Here is a 20,173-nt window from a genome sequence, read left to right on the forward strand (position 1 = left end):
CCTACTGAATGGAGCACAGTGACGGTTATCCCACTCCACAAAGGGGGCACCACCACGGACCCCAGGAACTACCATCCCATTAGCCTGATGAGCCTGGACTGCAAAGCCATGGAACGTATTATCTTGGAGCTTATAAACAAGGACATAGGTAACCTCCAAACTCTGGACCGATCTCAGTTTGGGTTTGTAAAAGGTAGGTCATGTCTCCTAAACCTGATTGACTTCTTTGAAGCAGTCACCAGAGCCGTGGACGAGGGTAAGATGCTGCACACAGCCTATCTTGCCCTCACTAAGGCTTTTGACACCATCCCCCACTCTGTAATTATAGATAAACTCACCAGACTGGGCATAAATCCCTATGTCACAAGATGGGTGACCAACTGGCTCACTGACAGAACCCACACAGTGAAAGTAGCCAACTCCAAATCCAACTTCAGACCAGTGACTAGTAAAGTACCACAGGGCTCAGTCCTGGGTCCTCTCCTGTTTGGCATCTACTTCTCAGAAGTCCAGGCTAATACAGCAGGTCTTTGGCTAATGAAGTTTGCAGATGACTGCAAACTAGGTGCCATAATAGAATTGTCTAATGATGTGAACATTCTACAAAGGGGCCTCACTGAGACTGATGCTTGGTGTCAAAGTCATGGCCTCAAGCTCAATGCCAAGAAGTGGATTGCCATCCCCTTTGGGGAAAAACACTATACCCATGAACTACCACATAGGTGGTAGCCTACTAAACACCGAAAGTGTGATAAGAGACCTTGGGACACAGGCGGACAGTAGTCTCTCCTTTGATAATCACATTGCCCCAGTAGTCAGGAAATCCTTCTACGTGGCACACCTCATCACAAAGGGGTTCACCTCCAGAAAAAAAGAGGTCATTGTTCCTCTCTACTCATCCCTCATCAGACCCATTATAGAGTACAATGCCCCATTTGTCATGTACCTTGCAAGACATCTATAACAACTAGAAAGGCCACAGAAATACCTCACTAAGAGGATTACCAGCCTCAAACAGATGCCATATGCAGACCATCTCAAAAAAACTCCAACTCTACTCAGTCGCTTATCACCTACTCAGAACAAACATACAAAGCCATGTCAAACCCAGATCTGTTGGACATGCTACACTTAAAGAAACCCCAATCCCTCTGAGCCACACGCTCCAGGCACCTAAACCTTACCATCATAATAAACAGAACATGCTGGAGGGATAGATTCCTGTTCCAGAGACTTTCCATGCTCTGGAACAGACTACCCATTTATATCAAGAAAAGCTCCTCATTAGCCCTCTTTAAGAAAAATCTCGACAATTGGACAGGAAACAGGAACTTCACCCCAGGGATAACTTCTGCGGCTCTGCTAGATGGGTGCAGGAAAATAACTTTCTTGGGTAGCGAAAGCCAGGGAACATTTTTGCCTGGGCTTATATAGGCCCCAGGGCCGATAGCCTAGTACCTGCCTATGAACCTATGAACCTATAATGAACAATGGTTTAGTACAATGAGTATAGATCTACCATATGTACAATTTGTTATGGGAAAACATTCTAAAACTAGTATTAACAATCTAAGTTGAAAACATGCTTATCCTCTAACGTGGACTATAAAATTCCTGGTTTGATGAAAATTTCATACAAACCAGACACTAAAAATCCCATAGCTCTACCCAATCACAAATCTTTGCTACTGCTTATGTAGATATAATAAAACAACAAGAATCAAATAAAATAAACTCTAACTATATAATCTGTGCTTCTAACAGACATAACAGAAAACTAAACAATTAGCTTAAGCTTATAAAATTACTTATAATGGTTGTTTTATTTCTTTGTAAGCATGTTAATATTACTTACTTACTAATATGTTATTCATTACTTTTTTAAAGCACAATTCTCATAATTCTAGGACTTTTAAATATCCCATCTACAAAATAACTAATAACTATATACATAGTGTACTATACTGAGTATTATAATTTATTGCTGAACTGTTATTTAGGGTATGTGGGATAACATTTTATTTTAGCAATCATGTATATAGTGTATAAAAGCTAGCTGTTCATGTCAATATTATCAAGCATACCAATATAAAGTATCTAAAATATGTGTCATCTTCATTACTGACAATGTTAGCCGGATATACCAGAATTAGACATTTGGTGAGATAAACTTAATTTAATTACCTGTGCTTACACTTTATCAGTTATAAGCAACTACATGACATATGTATGTTGTCAATAGCTTAAAATGTTATTTATTTTTATGCAAGCTATACTACCAAGGGATTTCAGGTTTATGCGTTCACTTTCCCTTCAGCTCCACACGATTATACAGAACTTTTAGTTATGTACTCACCATAACTTCAGATGTTTGGGATCCATCTCGCCTACATTCTGACTGATGGGTTCGGAGCCGATCCCTCGGCTCCGACTCGGCACGCTTATGCCAAAGAGCGAAGTCTCTTATTGGCTGAGCTTATTATATCCCAGGATGCACCACTACCAGTCCCCCAGATCTAGTTTGTCCGCATACATGCACACATGCATACCCTGCTTATATAACATCGTCAGATGAAACAAGATAAAACAGTAGAACTCAAAACCGTTCAATCTCTTCTGATCTCCAAGGCAGGGGAAGGAGGGTGGGTATTAGGAATGTGGCGAGATGGATCCCAAACATCTGAAGTTATGGTGAGTACATAACTAAAAGATGTTATGTGATCCTATCTCGCCTACATTCTGACTGATGGGACAGCGTCCTAGCACCTGAATCCTGGGTGGCTCACTGGAAAACACTCCTGAGTACCGTGGAACCAAATGATGCTCGTCCTTTAGATGCCACATCCAATTTGTAGTGGGAAATGAAAGTGTGCGGATTGGACCAAGTAGCGCAGCACAGATTTCGATATAGCGAGCTTGGAATGAAAAGCTATAGAAGTAGCCATAGCTCTGGTAGAATGAGCTTTGATAGATGTTGTAAGTTGCTTATTCCAAGAAGAATAAGCCTGAGTTATGCAATCTCTGATCCATTTTGAGATAGTAGCTTTTGTGATGGTTTGGCCCCGTTTATTATCTGAGAAGGACACAAACAACTGGTCTGACTTATGAAGTTGCTGAGTCCTGTCTAAATAGAAGCGTAATTGCCTGTGAACATCCAATTTATGAAGAGTGTATTCTGCTTCATTGGAGAATTTTGGGAAGAAAACTGGTAGCTCTAGAGATTGTTGTAGGCAGAAACTAGAACAGATCTTTGGGACAAAGGATGGATTAGGCCTAAGTGATACTCTATCCTTGTGGAAAATCAAGTGCGGTGGCTTAATAGACAGGGCTTGAAGCTCTGAAACTCTTCTTGCAGAAGTAATTGCAACTAAGAAGGCAGTTTTCCAAGACAGATATTTTAACTCGCATGTAGCAGCCGGTTCGAAGGGGAGATGTTAATGCGCCAAGCACCAAATCAAGATCCCACAGAGGTGCAGGATGAAAAACTGGGGTCTTAATAGGCTCGCACCTTTAATGAAAGTTTTGCATAGTCTGCAGCTCATCAAAGGAGGATCCATGGATTCGTGGAATTTAGAGATAGCCGCTAGTTGGACTTTAATAGTTGAGACAGAAGCTCCTGATTAAACAGGGATGTTAAGAATTTCAAGACCTCTGGGACAGGAGCAGTGATAGGGTCTAAGCCCTTGAGTTGAGCCCAGATAGCAAACCTCTTCCACTTACTAAGGTACAATTTGTTAGTGGTGGGTTTGTGGGCCGAAGATAAAATGTGAACAACTTCCGGGTCTAGTTTGTGCCTTCTAACTAAAGTCGGAAGTGGAGGAGCCAAGCTGTCAAATTCAAAGATTGAAGGGACTGATGCCGATGTCCCGACTGATGGATTAACAAGTCCGAATTAGGTCTAAAGTCCACGGATCGTCCACTGCATGCTTCTTCAGGTAGGGAAACCATACCTGACGAGGCCAGTATGGGGCAATCAGTATCATTGAAGACCCCAGTTGAGAAGCTTTTTGAATAACTCTGGGAAGAAGCGGAATTGGAGGAAAGGCATAAAGTAGCCCTGTTGGCCAAGGTTGTGCTAGAGCATCCATGGCTGGTACTCCCTGATGTGGGATCAAGGAGAAGAACCTTTGGCACTTGGTGTTCAGTGGAGTTGCAAATAGGTCGCAGCACGGCGTCCCCATCTCCTGAAAACCTGAGCTGCTACTGTGTGGTTTAGAGACCACTCGTGAGGAGAGAGAATTGTCCTGCTCAATTTGTCTGCCAATATATTTGACTTTCCCGGGATGTGGGTCGCTACCAAGAAGCGGTTGGTAGCTACAGCCCATTCCCACACTCTCATGGCCTCTCTGCAAAGGGGGTATGATCTGGTCCCTCCTTGTTTGTTCAGATACCAAACCACCGACATGTTGTCTGTGTGGATGGCGATGATGCCCTGAGGAAGAAACTTGTGTAAGGCTTGTAGGGATAGAAGTACAGCCCTCATTTCCAACACGTTGATGTGGAGAAGAGCTTCGTCTGGAAGCCAGGAGCCCTGAACTAGCCTGCCCAGACAATGCCCCCCCCCCCACCCTATCTGGGAGGCATCTGTCGTCAGGGTAACCACTGGAGAGGGGAGAACAAAGGGTTTTCCTTGATCCAAATTGGATGTCTGAAGCCACCAGCGAAGGTCCCTTTTGCATATTTCCGTAATCATGATGTGATGATTGAGGGACAGATCCTGACAGGACCATTGAGTTGACAAGAGCCACTGCCGAATCCTCATGTGTAATCTTGCCAGAGGAACTAAAAGAACCGTGGCAGACATTGAGCCTAAAACTTGAAGAACCATCCTGGCTGGAGCTTTGGATCTCGAGATCAGAGCTTGAACTTGGCCCTGTAAAGTTTGGATCCTTTCGGCAGGAAGAAAGACGCGCATCAATCTTGAGTCTATCTCTGCTCCTATAAACTTTATGCGTTGAGAGGGCAGCAAGACAGACTTTGACCAATTGAATGTAATCCCCAGGGAAATACCCAGGGAGATGGTGGCTTTGAGGTTGTCCATCAGTAGATGCCTGGTGGTGGCAGTCAGGAGCCAGTCGTCGAGATAGGGAAACACTTGGAATCCAAGACTTCTCAGGTGAGCCGTCACTACTGCCAAACACTTGGTGAACACCCTGCGGGCTGTGGTGAGACCAAAGGGCAGAGCGCAAAATTGGTAATGACTGACTCCCAGGCTGAAGCGCAGATACCTCCTGGACGCCTGATGCATCGGTATGTGATAATAGGCGTCCTTGAGGTCTATGGAGCACATCCAAACATCCTTCTCCAACAATGGGAGAATGGATTGTAACGTGACCATTCGGAATTTGGATTTCGTGACGGATTGGTTCAGTCTGCTGAGATCTAATATTGGTCTCAGGTCCCCTGTCTTTTTTGGCACTAAAGAACCTGGAGTAATTTCCTGATCCGATCTGGTCTGTGGGGACCGGTTGGATGACTCCTTTTTCTAGCAGCTTTAAAGCTTCTGCGGCTGCCATTTCCCTTTGACTGGGTGGAGGGTCCGGGATTCTTTTGGACGGTGGGGGAGTATGTGAATGGGATGGTGTAACCTCCGGCAATGATCCGAAGCACCCATCTGTCCTGAGTGATTGACTCCCAGGCTTTTAGGTGCTTGGCAAAACGACACCCAACTGGCTCCGGAGCAGCACAGCCGGGCAATCCCTCATGACGTGTGGGAGGCTGAAGAGCCACGAAAGGACTCGCGGTCTCCAGAATTGCGGGGCCCTCTGCCGCCTCTGGGACGGCGTCTCCCTGAAAAATTTCCCCGTCCTCTGCCTCTGGAAGGGAATCTTCCTGCTGTTGGGAGAAAAACTTGCGAGATTTGGAACCACATTTTCCCACCTCCTTTAGCCTTGGGGTAAGGCCGAAGGGAGTGGAATAACGGGCACCTACGGCAGATAAAGTTTTTCCCTCTTGCTCACAGCGGGTAAGGGTGTCTTTAACCTTGGGTCCAAACAATGAGGACCCATCAAAGGGAGCGTCGGACATGGAAGACTTGAGGGCCTCCGCAACTGACACAAGCGGAGCCAGGCTTGTCTCCGTAGAGCCACGCCTGTGCCTGCCGCTCTACCCGCCCCTTCGGCCGCATAGGAAATGAGCCTCATGGACGAGTTAGAAATTGACGTAAGGATAGCCAACTGAGAGCTAACCGACTGGGCTAGCTGCTCAGGTAGGTTACCCGCGAGGGAATCTGACAACTCCTTGACCAGATCCCTCTGAAGCCTGGTAAAATGTGCCAAATAATTCAGAGACCTTAAAGTAAAGGCCGCTGAAGTCAGGGTGCGCTTCCCGTACCTGTCCATACTCCTAGACTCCTTATTAGGAGGATGGACAGACGTTGAAGCCTCTGCCACGTCCTGTTGTGTAGCAGATGCCACCACCATGGCATCTACAGCCACGCCTTTAGTGAGGAACTCCTTCTCGGGGGGAGCAGACAAGAATTTATTTGGACGAGAAGGGACTGGTTCCACGGTATCTGGATATTCCACGCCCTTGACAAACCAAATCCAGAAGTTCGTCAAAGGGCGGAGACACCCAGGAGGCGGAGGGCTGAGCCCCAAAGGCCTTGAGGAGCACTGACTCGTCAGCAGAGGGGGGTTTGGATATCCAGCCGCCTCGTTGTTTGAGGATCTCTAAGATGTCTGCAAATGAGACATCATCCGAGGACGACTTGGGACCCCTCTGCATCATCCAGATCAGTGTCTGATGTAATAGACTCGGGAGTCCACGTGCTTCCTCTTGCACGATCTCTTCCTTGGGGGTTCCTCCGAAGACAACTCGAAGAACCCTCAGGAGGAGGGAACCCCACTGGGGGTAACCTCAGGCCCCGGGCTCCGCTGACTACGGACAGGGAACTGCCAAAGACCCAGTCTCCATGCCCAGGAAGGTGCCGGTAAAGCCGGAGAGATGGCGAAGAGGACTTGGCCAAGGCACTCCTCATGGCTCTGAAAGCCGGACCCCAGAATCCTGGGAGTGTCCGGTCCCGAGCCGTGATAGCCGACGGAAGTCCCGCAGCCAAGCACCGAGGGGAGGCTCGGAACCGAAGCATAGGTCCCGAAACATCACCCCGGGTCCAGCCGAAGAAGTCCGTACCAAACTCGGACCCGAGGCCGGGTTGGAGTAAGGGTCGGAGCCGACCCTGAGATCTCCACCGGCTCCAACAGCACCTGCTCCGACGGAGCCAAGCAGTCGGAGGAGGAATGGCAATGGGTGGACCAAGGTCATCGGCTCCGAAGCCAACTGGGTCGGAACCGAAACAAATTTTTGGAAGACTGGAGACTGGAACAGTCTTTGGAGCACCCTGTCTATATCAGAATCTGACATCCTCGAAGACCGAGAGGAAACAGAACGGGTTCGAGACGGCCTCTCCAACGGCCCCAAAGGGCTAGGGGACTGGCTCCGAGGCGACTCGATGAGTATCGGCGCCGAGGGAATACACATACCAGATTCCATCGGTGCCGAGGTGGGCTTCGGCGCTGAGGAGGAAGTGTCTGAGCGGGCAACCTTTGTCGGCTCCGAGAGCAGTGGAGCCGACGAAGGTGACCCGCCTCGATGCCCCAGCCATCGGCTCGAAGCCAGAGGAGTCGATACTGGTGGCATCGAGGCAGACCGTTCGACCTCGGCTCCAAGTCCTTGGAGCCGAAGGAGAGGCCTGCCTATGTTTCTTAGCGGTCGGATCCGACGGACTGGTCGGAACCGGCGCCTTTTCTTTGGCCGGAGAAGGAGAGGATGCCAAAGCTTCTTCGAAGAAGGTTTAATTAATCCCTTAAGAATTAATTTATTTTTCCTCTCCTGGAGGACCCTTGAGGAAAAAGCGTGACATACGCTACATGATTCCTGTAAATGTTTTGCCCCTAAGCAATACACACAGAGCGAGTGATCGTCCGTGATGGACATTTTGAAACTACATTTTACACATTTTTTAAAGCCCGAAGGCCTAGGATTCTGAGACATTATGGGGGGAATTTCAGTAATCTGACTGGAAGAAATACAATTACTGCCCCTAAGTATAGGCTTACAGTTATCACTGCAAATGACAGGGGACTTTGAAACCCTGTAAGAACAAACAGCTACCAAAACTTTAAAGCCTTTTACTATATATAAAATATAGAGGTTGAATAACCGGAAGGCCCTAGATGAAAGGGGCCTACCAAACACAACCCAGTCACACAACAAAATTTCACAAGAAATTCAAACCAACCACACAACAATGTAAGAATAGCTGTTAAAACAGCTTTTTTTGAAAGAAAACAGCAAAACTGACAGAAAAGTTAGTCAAAAAATAACTACTCAGCTCAGCCAGCTCGAGACCACGTCTTCGCAGGTTAGCGGCAAACGAGATCTGGGGGACTGGTAGTGGTGCATCCTGGGATATAATAAGCTCAGCCAATAAGAGACTTCGCTCTTTGGCATAAGCGTGCCGAGTCGGAGCCGAGGGATCGGCTCCGAACCCATCAGTCAGAATGTAGGCGAGATAGGATCACATAACATCTGTACATTTCTCTCCACAGAGCTACATGACCACATACATATATGTATGTAAACCTTGCTTTCTCCATATAGTTACAATCAAGTATGAGTATACAAGCATAAACATACACACCCACATCTAGTAGTCATCCTGACATAATATAGGATATGCTTCTGAGGTGTCTGTTATAAAGCTGGAATGTTGTTTACTTTTACTAAAAAAACAAAACCTGTTAAATTTATGTTATTTTTCATTCAAACAGTGTAATAACAGCTTATACTTTGTTTAATATCCTAAAAAAAAGAAGACATGCAGCTGTTTATTTTTAAAAAGTTTTTAAACTCAGAAAAGTTGCTGTTTAAAATGGGGATAGGGAAGCTTTATGTATTCAAATGCTTTAAACTTCTTTCTTTTTTATTCCTTTTTTAAACTAAAGTAAATAAAACTTTATGTAACTTAAAATGAATTCTAACCTTATTAATGAAGCTTTCACATAATCCCTTTAGAGCAACATTATATGGTTTATAAAGGTTGCTTTTGAGTAACCCACCTTCAGTGATCATTTCCTTTGCATATCATGTTTGTTCCCCCATCTTGCAATTCCTATCACGTTTCCTTAGAACAGAAGCTTCTTTTGTTTCACTGAAGTAGTAATATTGAGTATAAAAATTAAAAAGCACAGTTTAACTTGTAAAATCATTTCTAAAAATCATGTTTTAACTGGCAAAATAATTTCTAAACTGGGTGGTGCAGTGGTGCAGCAGTTAACTTTGTCGCCTCACAACAAGAGGGTCTCTGGTTTGATTCTTGGCTGGGTTGCCTTCTGTGCAGAGTCTGTATGTCCTCCCTGCCTTTGCATGGGTTTGCTCTAGGTGCTCCAGTTTCCTACCTCTGCTGAAAATAGGCTCTGTCCTAGTTGGACTTTCCTGGTCAACAGATGTTAAATAAAATAAATAAACTTGATGATTAATGTAAAGAAGTCTTCAAAAGCTTCTAATAATGTCTGTTTTAATGTCCATTCAAAAGTTCCATTAATTTCCTGTTTCTGGAAGGGTTAGAGGTCATGTAGCACTTCCTTTCTCACGAGCTGTTCAAAATGAAGCCAGGCTGCTGTGGAGACTCAAATAAGCTCATGCCAGTAAGAAAAATACTTCTGAAACACTTTTAGACTTTCAGGCAGGAAAATGGGGTAAAAGAAAGATGACAGAAGTTAAAAGGGAGTGCGAGCGCACTGGGGTAGTCCCAATCTTTTGATGAAATCTATTTAGAAATGCTTCAAAAACAAGTTATTATAAAACCATGAATTGTACAATGACATGTAGTATTTTCATTTGTCCCAGAGTTTTTGTTATTTTTTTGTCTTTTACTGTCCATTCATTTCTTGTAGCATGTATTTTCAGAGATGAGGTCCACTCCATTTCTTCAGTGGGATTAAGTAAGTTGTTTTTCTCTACAAAAGAAACAGCATCTTCCAGAGTTTCAAATGTTTTTTTTTTCTTCTGGCAAAAAAAGTCTTAATTTTGCTGGGTAAACTAGATTTTTTTTCAGATTTATTTAGACTTTTCAGAAAGGGAATAAATGTTCTCCTTTTCCAGACAAGTAAATAAAAACGTCATTGTCAAATCTGATAAGGTTATCACCTATTTTGATGGGTGATGCAGACCAGGCAGTTTTAGAACTAAGTCCTTGTCCTGACTGAAAATGAATTTCACTATTATAGATCTTCGATTTGAAGTTTTCACGTTTGAAATTGTTGTTGATAGAGACCTGTGTGCCCTCTCTATACCATATGATAGGCATCAGGGAGGTTTCAAGTTTTTGGAGTCCAAGTACTTAAAAAGTTTACCATATTTTCTCCCTGTTGCTTCTCAGGCACTCCATAAATCTGATATTGTTTCTTCTTGCCCTGTTTTCAAGATAATCTATCTTCTCCAGGAACTTGTTGTTTTGTTTTAAAATGAAATCAGTGTTACCTTCTCCTTCAGTCAGTATACCATCTAAATCAGTGAGTGAGTCGTCCATGGCAGATATCTGAACTTTCTGCTGTTTAACTACTTCATTTATTAATTCTAACTGCTTTCTACAATTTTCTTTGTGTCTGCCTTAGAGTCTAGTTTATGCAATTTTAACAATGAGTCCTAAATTAATAATAGATTGTAGCTCCTTCGTCACAGTGACTTTTTGAAGTGTTGCCTTAGAGTGACTCATTTTCATTTCACATTTTCAAGCTGAAATTTTGACAGAATTTTTTTTTAAAAAGAGCAGATTTTTTTTCACCAAACAGTGCCACATAGTTTCCAGTTCTTTATTTAACCTTTTTAGAAGGTTGTTCTGGTGAAATTAAAAATTAAATCATGTCAAAAATATATAGGAGAAGCAGAGCAGAATTCTAATGCTGTTAGGATGAAGTTTCCATACCTCCTCCAACTCTCAGTGGGATTGTTGGATACCATCACTCTGGAACAGAAGTTTAACAGGTTTAAAAACAGAAGTGAAAAATAATACAAACTATAACCAGAATAATCATGTTGTATCCAGCTTACAATCTGACGACTAACATATAGAAAGTAAACTGGTATAAAAATAAAACAAATACAATATACTTTTATAAAAATTAAATTCAGATTAAGCATTAATGGTTGACTAGCAAAAAAAATGACATGAAACATGGGTGTTATGAATAAAATAGAGAAAGTCGTCATTAGAGTTTTACAAATGAATGCAATATGCAGGCCTTTGCTATAGTTTGCTTTATGTCCATTCATACACTCAAGCAAATATCAGTTATAAATCAGAGTTTCCTTTAAAAAAATGATATGCAAGTAACAAAATCCATGAATAAGAACAGTGTGACCACTAGATAAACTACAGCTTATTACTTTTGCTTCTGCTGGTGTAGGCGCCTAGAGTTGTAATCCTAAATAAAAACTAAACTTACGTAAACACCGTACTTCTGTTGTTGAAACAAAATCAGCCCTGCTGTAACAAATACAATACATAAAAAGATAAAACATGTTAACTCAAAATAATTGGTGTAGCTTCCAGTAATACTAAATAGATAACTAGAGAGGAAACAGTCTTGCTGATGTTGGTGTGTCACACAAATGGATGCTATCATACTGCTTATTAAGGCCCTTTTGGGGAGGAGGTGAACAACAGAAGCAACTAAGTAAGGTAAACAGCTCTGTTTATGGTCCCTGGCAGAGATGCAATAACTAACAAGATCTGATCAAGTTATCCCTTGAAATCAAGCAGATTTGTCTACTGAGCCTTCTTTGATTAACAATGAATTGAGAAACATATAAATGTGAAATTAAAGTATGCAATATTTGGGACACAAAACAGCTGAATGAATTTCAGAGGTACGTACTTGGAAATCAGTCTGCAGACCATTTCAAACCTAGCCAAAATATCCTATTCAAAAGTTCTCTCTAGCCTCAAGGAAAGCAAGACAAGATAGTCAGTATGTCATTAAGGCCCACAGCTATTCTTCACTATTACATTCAGTCTTATCATTCCTCGCAGACAATGGTTTTCATTACTGTAAATCGAGCAGAAATCATAAACTGAAATAAATACAAAATCTGAATGTTTAATAGTTAACGCAGCTTGCCTCTGAAGGCTTTGGGGATCACAAGTGCCTGCAGGGAACATTGAGAAAGAAGAGTACAAAAGTGGGCCTGCCAGAGACCCTCCACATAAGCATATTTAGAAAACTGCATGTGAATCGGTAAGTACTAAAAAGAAAGAAAAGAAAATCAAGCAAGTCAGCAGCTGGCCTCCTAAAATGAATAGTGGGGTCAAGTCCCATCTATGGTGATATGACATGTCTGACAGTCAGTGAAGACTAAAGCTCAGACCTGTTAATGAGCTGCTTCTTGAGCCGGGGGTACAGGTTTTGAATAATTTGACCTTCATTTGCATACTGTGTGGCCTTGAGCAAGTCACATAGTCAGAGAGTGCTCTGGGGCCATTGTGAACATGTGCTATGCTCCTTAATCACCCCCTAGACTGCACACCTAGTAACTACCTAGAATCCTAGGAAGCATGCACAGTACTATAATTCATTTGCAACTATTGAAAAATTAATGCTCAAACTTTGTTTGAGCCAAACAGCACACTATGACCTTGAATTTGTCACATCAGTAATCAGATAAAGAAAGACACAGTTAGAGCGTACAGCCACAGCTTCAAGTGTTCCGGATTATATATGAATGGTTTCCCTAGTTTCAGTTCCTTGACTCATGGTGCATGTGTTTTACTCAGGAAAGTATGCGCAGAATTTAAAAACGTAAGCAACATAACTCTAAAATATTAAATCAAAACCAGGCCTTAGACCAACATAGTACTGTTGGGTGTTGTGGAGTTTTACTTCTGTGTGACTGGGTCTTGTCATTCTGTTAGTCTCATATGTTGGTAAGGTCATGACTTCTTGCACTTTCACTGACAGCACTAACTACATACAAAGCACTTACAGGCAAAAAAGTGTCACTTTCACCTTGGAGCAGAGATCCCAGTGTAGTTACTCAACTTAATATTTATACTGAGGAGCACTCTAATATTTGTAGTGAGGACCCTCCAGTCTATATCACTGTGTATTCCACAATATTTGTATTGAAGCTTTAAGAGCAATAAATGTATCAGTATCCAACCCTTCCTGCAAATCTGGTTTATTTTGCTAAAGTCTCAAAATCAGGATTGCAGGAGTGAGGGAAGGGATGTTGAATGCATATCACCAGCTGAAGAAAAGTTGCTTAAAAAACATACGAAGCTCACTTATAAAAATTATGTTTAAGAATCTCACTGTTCGGATTTGTTTTGCTGCTTTTTAACTTTCTAAAGAAGTCTGAACAGGAAGCAGTGTTGATTTGGTGACTTTGTTGTACAAGCAATATCAGTAATCTAAGACCCCATGCTCTACTATAACCAAATAAAGTGCAATTAATGACCATATTATACTGGGTTCCATTCTGCAGCACTTGATGAGTTCTAACCCCATGCCTCACTGCACAATGACTTGGGTCTGTAGTTATGTCATCATGTCCAGTGTTGGTAGACCTGCAGAAGAGCAGAGGGATGTTGAGAGGCTAGCAAGGATGGACACATGAAACAAACAAATCATTATATAAAGGGACCAGTCAGAATGTCACGGCATCCTAGTTTTTTTGTTATGAAGAAATTCAATATTTACTGGCAAATACTGGAGAGCTGTGAGGTATATTCCTCACCCCTACATCATTGCAGTATTTCTGCATTTAAAGAATATCATCTTGTTTTAACTTGAAATATATATTATATTGCTAAATGTCCCTCATCTACCTGTTTTTGCTGATCTTATTCTTACTACATCCCTTCCAGACAGGTGACACAAATCCTGCATCACACTGATTCCTAGAAGGATACCACACAAACACTCTGCACAAAACTCTTGTTATACACTTACAATATGCTACATACTTACAACAATGGTGGTTGCATTATAAGCCATGTGCACCTTCCTAGGAAATACTTAACTATTTCCAATAAATTTAAATTATTTTCCTTAAATAAGATGATATACATGAAAGCCCTTGCCCAAAGTCATTTTTTACAAACCAGAAACACCTGTCCCTAGGTTAAAAAATATATTTATAGTACAAATAATAAATAAGCATACTGGAAGCCTGGTTTAATCAGCATATTCTCAAAATTTCCCCTATTTCTGAGCCCTGGCTTAAATGAGGATCCTGAATTTCTCTTGTTTTTTTAGCTAATTACATAGCTTTCTCAAACCTCAAACCCGGGAGCAGAAAGAGTCATGGAATATTAACTATAGTTTAAAAAAAGTCAGTAATCCCTTCCCTACTTTATTTGCTAAAAGTGAACTTTTAACCAACTCTGACCTCAGCTGGACAGTCATTCAGTTATTACTGCGGGTATACAAAACTGCATGCATCCACTGTTGGTATACGTCCAGCAGCCAGTGTGCCTATTCCTCAGATTACTCTATAAAAATCTGTTAATTACTAACATCAGCAGTAATTTCACATCAAAATCTACTCTCCAAGGCAAGTTAACTATGTTTCTTACCTCTTTTAATCTATATTAAATAATTAAAATATAATTTTCCCTAGGGTATGTTACCTGGTTATCTCTGTTCCAAAGTGTGTACTCAGTGTGTATAATGTTCTCTCTATGAACTGTAACTTGTGAATTCTTTAACTATTGACAATGCTCTTTCTTCAGTTTGCTATCTCTGTCCAAATATTTGCACTCTGGAAAGTTTGCACCACATAAACTGAAGTTGTGATGTTTTACTTAGTTAAAATGTTGTTCTTCTATATTAGGTTTTGTAATAATTTTGTTATTTAACTGTAACCATATTATATCAGTGTGGAGCTTTTCTCCTCAGGAAAATGGGATATTATAGCAATAACCCACGCCTGGGTGTGGGTAATGCTAAATTTACCCACGGTTGGCGTGGTTTGGTCCCGAGGCGGCCCGAGGACCAAACAAAGCCAACCGTGGTAAATTTAGCATTACCCACACCCAGAAGTGGTTATTGCTATTATATGACATTATTTAAGAAAAGAAACTGTTACTTTTCTTAAATAATGGCATAGTATAATGCCTGTTTACTGCCCTTCCGCAGATGTCTGGCATCGCGGCAGTTCTGATGTACTGGCGCCTGCGCAGTACATCAGAGTTGAGCAAAGCAACGGAGAAAGCAAGATCTCCGTTGCTTTTTAGTCTCGCTATGTTAAATGAGTTTAACATAGCGAGACAGTTTTAAAATAAGCAACGGACATCTCCGTTGCTTATTTTAAACTGTCTCGCTATGTTAAACTCATTTAACATAGCGAGACTAAAAAGCAACGGAGATCTTGCTTTCTCCGTTGCTTTAAACTGCCTCGCTATGTTAAATGGGTTTAACATAGAGACAGTTTAAAATAAGCAACGGAGATATCCGTTGCTTATTTTAAACTGTCTCGCCATGTTAAACCCATTTAACATAGCGAGACAGTGTTTAAAACGAAGTTATACTAATGGAAAAAAGTCCGGGCGACCGGACCTTTTTCCATTAGTATAACTCGATTTACAACGGGCACGCTGGCCAATCAGCGTGCACGTTTTGGGGGGATCATGGTATAATATTCTAGTTGGACTTTCCCGGTAAACAAATGTGAAACACAAATAAATAAAGATTGTACAGGAATAAATCTAGCAAAAAAATATTCTTCAGTAATAGATGCCCTTATCACCAATATACCTAATAAACTTTCATGGCTACACATTTTATCTAATTATCTTAGCAGTTAGTGCCTAGTTATCGCTTACTGGGCACTGATCTGGGCTTTGAAAGCAGTTAAGCAGGCACCTAAACAAAGAGTTACACATTCATTCCCTAATAACATTGAAAATCTATTTTAAAAAGAGTTTCAGATAACTGACTGGTCAGATATCATGTACAGATCCTACCACTGCTTTAGTTTCCTTCCATAACATTCTCTTAAGTATCTAACAGACATTTCTTACTTCTAATAAAAGTCAATAGTTGCCATGTGCTCTGGATTACTTAGGACATTAAGAAGAAATAAGCTAAGTACCACCATAAGCCTATCTGCTGATATGATTAACTCTATCAGAATGAAGATATCTTCACCTCCCACTGAGCCAGGTACTTTCTGCACAATGAATAATATCAACAGTCACAGTCTACCTTTACATACCAGTACTGTTGGCCAACAGGGTGCTGGCAGAAATTGGGCTACTGTTGGCCAAAGGAGGAGAAGAGGCGGAAGGCATGCCCGAAGGCAGGTAAAGGCTAGGACTGTGATAGTGAGGGTCGGAACTTTAAATGTTGGCAGTATGACTGGTATAGGGAGGGAGCTAGCTGATATGATGAACCGAAGGATGGTTGGTATATTGTGTGTGCAAGAGACCAGATGGAAGGGGAGCAAGGCTAGGTGTATCAGAGGCGGTTTCAAATTGTTTTATCATGGTGTGGATGGGAGGAGAAATGGCGTAGGCATTATCCTGAAGGAACAGTATGCTAAGAGTGTTTTGGAGGTGAAAAGAGTGTCGGATAGAGTGATGTTTATGAAGCTGGAAATTGATGGTGTAATGAAGAATGTTGTTAGTGCATATGCTCCACAAGTTGGGTGTGCGATGGATGAGAAAGAAAAATTTTGGAGTGAGTTGGATGATGGTGATGACTGTACCTAAGGGTGAGAGACTGGTGATTGGAGCAGATTTCAATGGGCATGTTGGTGAAGGGAGCAGAGGGGATGAGGAAGTGATGGGTAGGTATGGTGTTAAGCAAAGGAATGCAGAAGGTCAGATGGTAGTGGATTTTGCGAAAAGGATGGACAATGCTGTGATGAATATGTATTTTAACAAGAGGGAGGAGCATAGGGTGACATACAAGAGTGGAGGAAGATGCACACAGGTGGATTATATCTTATGTGGAAGGGCCAATCTGAAGGAGATTGGAGACTGTAAAGTGGTGGCAGGGGAAAGTGTAGTTAGGCAGCATAGGACGGTGGTTTGTAGGATGACATTGGTCATCAAGAAGAGGAGGATGAGTGTGAGGGCAGCACCAAGGATCAAATGGTGGAAATTGAAAAAGGGTAATTGTGAGGTGATGTTCAGGGAAGAGTTAAGACAGGCACTGGGTGGCAGTGAAGAGTTACCGAATAGCTGGGTAACTACAGCAGAGTTAGTAAGAGAGATGGCTAGAAAGGTGCTTAGTTTGACATCTGGAAAGAGGAAGGAGGACAAGGAGACCTGGTGGTGGAATGAGGAAGTACAGAAGAGTATACAGAGAAAGAGGTTGGTGAAGAAGAAATGGGATTGTCAAAGAGATGAAGAAAGTAGACAAGAGTATAAGGAGATGAGGTGCATGGCAAAGAGAGAGGTGGTGAAGGCTAAGGATAAGGTGTATGAAGAGTTGTATAAAAGGTTGGACACTAAGGAGGGAGAAAAGGACCTGTACCGATTGGCAAGACAGAGGGACCGAGCTAGTAAAGATGTGCAGCAGGTAAAGGATAATGAGGGAAATGTACTCACAAGCGAGGAGAGTGTGTTGAGCAGATGGAAAGAGTACTTTGAGGGGTTGATGAATGAAGAGAATGAGAGGGAGAGAAGGTTGGATGATGTGCGGATAGTGAATCATGAAGTGCAGTGGATTAGCAAGGAGAAAGTAAGGATAGCTATGAAGAGGATGAAGAACGGAAAGGCTGTTGGTCCAGATGACATACCTGTGGAAGCATGGAGGTGTTTAGGTGAAATGGCAGTGGAATTTTTAACTAGATTGTTTAATGAAATCTTGGAAAGTGAGAGGATGCCTGAGGAATGGAGAAAAAGTGTTTTGGTACCGATTTTTAAGAATAAGGGTGATGTGCAGAGCTGTAGTAACTACAGAGGGATTAAACTGATCAGTCACAGCATGAAGTTATGGGAAAGAGTAGTGGAAGCTAGGTTAAGAAGGGAGGTGATGATTAGTGATCAGCAGTATGGTTTCATGCCAGGAAAGAGCACTACAGATGCAATGTTTGCTCTGAGAGTGTTGATGGAGAAGTACAGAGAATGTCAGAAGGAGTTGCATTGTGTCCTTGTGGATTTAGAGAAAGCATATGACGGGGTGCCTAGAGATGAGTTTTGGTATTTGTATGAGGAAGTCGGGAGTGTTAGAGAAGTATGTAAGAGTGGTACAGGATATGTACGAGGGTAGTGTGACAGCGGTGAGGTCTGCGGTTGGAGTGACGGATGCATTTAAGGTGGAGGTGGGATTACATCAAGGATCAGCTCTGAGCCCTTTCTTATTTGCAATGGTAATGGACAGGTTGACAGACGAGATCAGACAGGAGTCCCTGTGGACTATGATGTTTGCAGATGACATTGTGATCTGTAGTGAGAGTAGGGAACAGGTGGAGAAGACCCTGGAGAGGAGGAGATATGCTCTAGAGAGAAGAGGAATGAAGGTCAGCAGGACTAAGACAGAATATATGTGTGTGAATGAGAGGGAGGACAGAGGAATGGTGAGGATGCAGAGAGTACAGGTGAGGAAGGTAAATGAGTTTAAGTACTTGGGATCAACAGTTCAGAGTAATGGTGAGTGTGGAAGAGAAGTTGAGTGAAAGGGAAGGTCTACAAGAGGGTAGTGAGACCAGCTATGTTATACGGGTTGGAGACAGTGGCATTGACAAAAAGGCAGGGGTCAGAGCTTGACATGGCAGAGCTGAAGATGTTAAGATTTGCACTGGGTGTGACGAGGATGGACAGGATTAGGAATAAGTATATTCGAGGGTCATCCCAGGTTGGAAGGTTTGGAGACAAAGCCAGAGAGGCAAGATTACGTTGGTTTGGACATGTGCTGAGGAGTGATGCAGAGTATATTGGGAAAAAGATGCTAAGGATGAAGCTGCCAGGTAACAGGAAAAGATGAAGGCCTAAGATAAGGTTTATGGATGTGGTGAGAGAGGACATCCAGGCGGTTGGTGTGACAGAGCAAGGTGCAGAGGACAGGAAGAAATGGAAACAGTTGATCTGCTGTGGCGACCCCTGACGGGAGCAGCCAAAAGAAGAAGAAGAAGAAGTCTACCTTTACATAAATTCCTTGATTACCCTCCCCTTTCATTTTAGAAATCTATAATCCCCCCAACATTTAAAACACAACTTAAATTAGTAGACTACAAATATAACCCTTACTTCCAGTATTTGCATGCTAAAATCCTGAGCATTGCTGCTAGTGCATTCTCTAAAACCCTGGTACACATTTACAATGTATCCCAGAGATCCAGAAACTCCTCCTTCTCAATCATAGCCAAGCCAATACTATTTGCATTACATGCATGATGAGCGTCGGTATTTATTACCTATGCATGCAGCCAGGCCAGTGTGCTCAACAAGGAGCTTCTTGATGTGGTCACAGTACAGACCCATGGCCAGGACATGTTAGAGCACTTAATGGACATGTTAAGGTATGAGCAGCTGAGGTAAACATTGTTCATGCATTGCAATAGTCATCTTGTGTACACAGGCGACAAAACAATATTGATGATGTATTGTTGTAACTTAAACCAATATACAGGCACAGACGTTATATGAAAGGGAGAATATCAAGGGTGGTTAAAGCTGAAGAGCAACAATGCTAGAAGAGCAATAGAAACTACAGAAATGGACAGATGATTGTAAAGGGAGCTGTTGACCACAGCAGGGATGCACACCATAACAATTAGCAGGGTATGACAATAACTGAAAGCAGAGTTATGTAAAACACAGACAGAAGAGGTGGGATACAATAATCTGTGTCTCTGTACCATCCTACACCAATCTAACCACAACAGAGTTTGATCAGTGTACCTGTACTATAATGTGAATGTCACTAAATAAAGGAAAACATGCAGTGGTGAACACTGGCTGTAGGCGATAGTGTTGATGTGACACCCCAACCCCATGCAAAAACATGGGGAAAAGGGGTTGATGCTGATTCATCTCTGAGGCAATTTGACCTATCAACACCTTTGAAAAGGTGAGCCAGAGCAGGAGTCATAGTGAAGGTGTTGGGATTCACAATGGGTTTAATTTGGGGAATCCTATGTTTAAGACTTTGGTAGCATTTTTTAACGAAGCCGGACTGAAGTTCTTGAAACTTTTAAGTGATAATAATAAGCAAAAGATGGA

Source organism: Protopterus annectens, chromosome 1.part1, assembly GCF_019279795.1.
Source record: "Protopterus annectens isolate FY-2018-M chromosome 1.part1, PAN1.0, whole genome shotgun sequence".
NCBI classification, from domain to species: Eukaryota; Metazoa; Chordata; order Ceratodontiformes; family Protopteridae; genus Protopterus; species Protopterus annectens.